We start from the raw sequence: 6,000 nt of genomic DNA, 5'->3' as shown, positions 1-6,000 counted from the left end.
TGACACTGCTAAGCAACTGTATAGGAATGTGATTGATTTTAAAATTGTTCTGCCATGAATGTAGTTGTGATAATTTATCAATGTAATCGCAGATCTCCAACTTTTAGCACTAGTTGTTAAAAGCTTACTCTCTATTATGTTATCCTACAAAAATGATTATAACCTTTTACTCTTTTGTGTACTTTGCTTTTTTCATATTGATGTATGACGCTTTTCTCCCCTGGCCTCTAATGAAAAGGGGTTTGCTTTTGCTGTCCAAGTCAGACTACCCAAATAAACAAATGTAGTTAAATAAATAAATAAATGGAAAAAGTAAATAAATGAGTTTTAAGGTTTGTTTCTTTCTTTCTACTACCAAACCCAACATGAGGATTTATGCCATTTCTAGAACTCAATTTTCTCACATTATTTAAAGAACGTAAGACATTCAAAACAGAAATGCTTCACCATACTGCCTTCCCCTCTACATGGATTTATTCTCCACAGATTGTTAATGATGCCTAATTCAAGTTGCACTCTACCCTGCCCATTGAAAGGACTTATGTTTATAGATGCTAGACGGTTATTTTCAAGTCCGTACCTTATCACTTGACCAAATATCAGCACCACCGATCTCCACAAAAGTTTTCTAAGTTCTGTTGTTCTTCTAAGAATGTAAGTTGTATACATTGCACTATAGCTCTGTAACAGCATTATCATAGGCAAGTCTTAACGAATAGAAACATGCAAAAGCAAACAAGCAAGTTCGTTAACATAATAAGGTCAATCAGGCCAAAGGCCAACCCACCATCTAGCATCATATAAAATAATATACTTGGATATCTGACCAAACACAAATACAAAACTAATCAGACCAGTTGCTTAAGATGGGCTTCAGCAGTCTCTTCTTATCAAGCCTACATATTAATTGAAAAAAATAATCTGCCTGTGGGTGATGCTGGTTTCACTTTTCTGCTTGATTCTTTGAACCTTTTGTCACAAGAGCTTCAAAAGTATGTGTACTGGGACCACAGATAAAAACATGATGCAGCTTGTCACCTCCCAGACCATTATCCAAGATGGGCTTGCACTACATTATATAATAGACTTCATGATGGAATATCCCTTTCAGGGAAACAAAATCATCTTTTAACATACAAAGGTGTGCTAAGTACAGCTGGTGTGCTTCTCTTCAACAATAAGTTAAAAAGAATTCAGGCTGCATAGAAATGTGCCAAAAATCAACTCATTAAAAAATACAAAGAAAAAAAATCAACAACATTGCATCAATATGGAGTTACAATGTTTCCCCATGAGTGCATTAGTGGTATCTTACATCGCATTTCCGGAGAAAGAGCACACATTTTATTTTGCACCTAGTCTTAAAGTAACATGCTGAAAATCTGACATCTTAAAATGTGAGGTTATAGCAATCGACATTTGATTATATTCCAGCAGTGAGCATCATTTGGTGCTTTTTGTTGAAGAAGCAATCAAGAAGCCCAAGATGGCATGTTTGTAGTTCCTCTAACACTCTTTTCTGTCCGTGAAAATCCATTTGAAGTACTCTTTGCAGATCTGGAGATCACATCCTATAAGAACATAAAGAGGATAAAGGTAATTCATAACATGACATCAAAACAGAGCGATGCCTATACTAGATGATCTATAAAGAGAGACAAAAAAGAAAGAGTTACATTATAGGCACTTTTCATAATATGTGAAGGGAAAAACAATAATGGAAGTTGAAAAATAGAGAGCAGTCTGCTTACTAGGAAAACCAACTATTTCTCTAGAGAGGCAATCACAGGTTCAGAGAAATGTCTGACTGAGGAAGTCCTGTGGTCAACAATTGTGAGGAAGTTCAAGATGCTTCTATAGGAAAACGTAAGGCAAATATTCACACAGTACAAAAGTAAATCACTAGTTGTACAAAATCTGCAACTTATTGAATAAAAAAATAGGAAGTTTTGGTAAGCCAAGTGTTTCCTATCTGAGTGTTTAAGTGTTCTCCCACCAGTCAGTGTGTCTATACAATTTTGCCAGAATATCAATATCTGTAAAATGTTCGGTACATTTAACATTATTCTTGCATATACTCATGAATTAAGAACAATGTTGAGTCACATGGTGAGATGACAACTTCTCCAATACATGCTTTATTAGCTTTATTTAATGTAAATGCATTCTTTAGCCAACATAGCAGTAAAAGTTTGCTCTTTCAATATATTTTTGTTGAATGTATACCTTGTCTTGTTCTGCAGCTGAGTTAAATGGTAAATTCACTTAGAGTCACTAGTGCATTGAAAAATCATTAGGGAAATTAAAAACACTGACCAAAGGTTTGTTTTGTTTTCTGTATGATATACTAAAAAGTATTTGCATAGACGGTGTCAGTAGCAGAAAATAGCTATTGTGGTTTAACATTCTTAGGAATTCCAAGATGTGAATAGAATTCTATCCCTAACTAGCAGCAAAGCATGGATGAATAAAGAAGAGAAGGACACAGAGTAAATCCTGCCATTAGAATATGTCTCACAAGAGGCACAGCAAATCCATGATGCTGCATTTTGGCAGTATCTGATGGAACTGTATACAATACAGCATGTGGCGATGGAACTGTATACAGCATAGCATGTGGTGATGGAACTGTATACAGCATAGCATGTGGTGATGGAATTGTATACAGTATAGCATGTGGCGATGGAACTGTATACAGCACAGCATGTGGTGCTGGATAACAGTATACAGTATAGCATGTGGTGATGGAACTGTATACAACATAGCATGTGGCGATGAAACTGTATACAGTATAGCATGTGGCAATGGAACTCTATACAGTGTAGCATGTGGCAGATTTCTGTGCAATACATGCCATATTAGTGCCCTTTGATGTGCCTACGTCCATTTTGCAAACAATAAAATGACGTGCACTCCTGAGTTGTTCCCATAAACAAAATAAAACATAGTATGTACCGTACCTGTGTACTATGTATGTATTCTACCTATGTTCCAAATTTCAGCTGTACACCACAAATCTATTAAGTACCTTTATTTTTAAATATTTTTTGTTTGTTCTCTCCACTGTAACTGTTGATGGGCTGCATACCACTGTAAAAACATGTCTTTTGTAATTTGTGTGTATACTGATCATGTCTAAATGTTATCTGTAATTTTTCTATGTGGAACTTTTCTCCTAGGGCCTCTGCTGAAAAAGGGCCTTTTTGGCTCAGTCAGACACCCCCAGTTAACAAATGTAAAATAAATAAATAAAATAAATATAAAATAAGAGGTTACTAGGCTAAAAGGCCTAGAGCCTTTTTAAGCCTAGCCATTCATGCCCAGTCTTCTAAATTACCAATGCCAATAGGCTAGAACACATTTACTATATGCCTGTACCTTGGGGCATCTATAAACTGCCCCTGTCCATAAGGACCACAGGTGACCAGCCAAGGATGAAGTTGTGACTTCCCATCCATTGGCCCAAACTGCATTTGAGTAGGCTTATAGAGCTCTGTTTCACATGAATGGGGAGTCTTTTCCAGAGAAGGCATAATCTCTGAGACACATACCTCTCCCTCCAACATGCTTTGTTCATGTCACAGACAAGGTTTATATACTTAGATCAGGTAATTCTAGTGCTGTTGGTTTTGCAAATGTGTAGCAGATCCATCAAACATGGATCGGAGAATGCCTTGTAGTTTAGACCTCTCAGTAGTATGTTGGAGTCTGAGTACAGGGACAGGGATTTGAGGTGGCCTCCAAAGGACATATTTTTTACTCTTTATATTCTTTTAGTGAGGGACCTCTGTGGCCACTCCAACTGTTGCAAATGCCTGGTAAGCTGCATGCCAAAGGGTGTATTCTACTCGATTATTGGTCAAATGAGGGCTGAGTATAGTGGGACTATGATCTCCTTAGATCTGGATGCAATGCACCACATGAAAGGATTTTCTCACTACCAGGGGCACATGGTGATCAAAGTTCAGGTAACTGCTAACCTGAGTTCCCAAGTCCTTTACCACTGGGTCTGCTTTTAGGTGAGTTTTATCAATGTTGTTATTTGCAGGGGTGGTTGTATTCCCAAAGACTATAATTATGTATTTTATGCATTGAGTTTTAGGCTATTGTTCTGGCACCAGTTATTTGTCTGTGTCAGAACTTCCTGGAGGAAGAAGATTTAAAGAGAAGAGTGATTTTTTGAAATTCACGCTTCTCCTGAGTTTTCCATTTTTTGTTTTGGCATTTTGGAATTTGGCATTGTGAGTGCTGATGTTTCAATGGAGAGCCATACAAAGCAAGCAACAGATGCAATTGTTTAGGAACACAGACATAATGCATGACATTAGATGACAATAAGTGCACATCAAGGGAGGTATGCCAGTCATGGCCCTAGTAATGAATATCTTTTAGCACAGATGCCAATACATGGCAATGTATTGGTACAAGCACCCCTGCAGGTCAACTGCATCATAAACCTATGGTGCTCATTAAAGGTTCATGCCAAATCCACTGGTATTGTTTGTCTTATTAATATGTAGTACTAGGTCATAGCTTTGTTATATAGAAGTAGTGCTGATAATGGATGATTTTCCATAGCAGAGTGTTGCATTGTGTTATACCTTGGTCATGCACAGATGATAGTAGATCATTTGCCACAGCGGTGACCTGTACATAGTTACACCTTGGCCATGCACAGTTGCCACTGACAGTGGTTCATTGCCATAGTAGTGTGCTGCACTGGGTGATAGCTCATTTATAGAGAAGTGGTGCCAGTGAGATCTGTATCACTGCATGATCCCACTTTTAACATGCAAAAGGGATATACGGAGCTCAATAATGAGTACCCTGCATATGGAACTGCCAGTCCCCAGCCTGGTCTCCCCTCAGCTTTGCCTCTTTTAGAATAGTGACCAGCAAAACTAGGTGCCTGTGTTGGCCATTGAAACAAACACTTTAGATGTCCTGGATAAGTGCAGCAGTGCAGTTCCCTTGCTCTGCCTGTATCTCCATCCTCATTGCTAATAATGTCATGCTCAGATGCTGATGTATGTAGATGTGTGTGATCCAAGGCAACCATGCCAGGCTGTGTGTGTGTGCAGATCAGTTACAAGACTGGCACTCTAATAATTTGTCTTCTCAACTGCTTACAGGTGTATGTCCTGTACTACCTGCTTTTCACCCTCAACAATTCTGTTGTCAAACTTAAGCATTAATATGTTCTGCTTATATCTTTGAGATGTCCTCAGGTAATGATTTCATGTCCCAAAGCATTGCTCTAGTTGTACTGACTACCTCAGAAGTGACTTCTGCATACTGGATAAATAAAAATAATGTCATCAGCATGCATATCACATTGATTAAAACTTAGTACAGCTGTTACCCGTTACAAGACATACCTGAATGTAAAAACACATCCTGGCTCTACTGGCCAATGCTACCACTGATATTGGGTGCCTCAACAAGTGGAAGGTGTGGTCCTGGTGGCTCTAGAATATTTAGGACCTGCAGAGGCACCTTTAGAACCAAGGATACAATACGTGTTATGTATTAACAATGCTGATGTTGCTTATGCTTCAGCCTGAATATGTAACTGATGCTTGTGTACTAGGCATGGTACAACGTCCTATATGATGGGCTGACTCACAGTTGAGAAACTGAGCCTACCATAATACAAAATGATTTTGAGCCATCTGTGAATAGCATAATTTCATATACGATGATTAAAAACTGCAATGCATGTTTATGTTTTGGAGCACCTGTAATACCTGCTTAATACTACCCTGAAAGTAACCGTCGAATCTTTAACTGTCTACCAACAGATGACACAGTGTACTTGTTAGCTATTGTGGACATGACTTGGTTCATCACCAGCAACATTGCTGTACCGTCCATCTTCCTGGACATGTCGGTAAGCCACTAACAGTAGGCCTATACCAACCATGAGCACCCATACGATGAGCAAAATTTGGAACTACAATAATCCTGTGTATACCCATAATCCTACTCAGAATGAAGGAA

General features: G+C 38.3%; 1 long non-coding RNA gene across 1 annotated transcript in view; it reads right to left on the bottom strand.

Annotated features, from left to right (window-relative positions):
- Positions 1-1,205: 1,205 nt before the first annotated feature.
- Positions 1,206-6,000, bottom strand: part of LOC122798852 — a 210,474-nt gene continuing 205,679 nt past the window's right edge. The window contains exon 2 of the long non-coding RNA XR_006364312.1: positions 1,206-1,571. This is a non-coding gene — a long non-coding RNA (uncharacterized LOC122798852). The remainder of the gene's footprint in view (positions 1,572-6,000) is intronic.

This window comes from Protopterus annectens, chromosome 3.part1 (assembly GCF_019279795.1).
Source record: "Protopterus annectens isolate FY-2018-M chromosome 3.part1, PAN1.0, whole genome shotgun sequence".
Taxonomy (NCBI): Eukaryota; Metazoa; Chordata; order Ceratodontiformes; family Protopteridae; genus Protopterus; species Protopterus annectens.
Note: the sequence above shows the minus strand (reverse complement) of the source record. Positions and strands in the feature narration are given on the sequence as shown.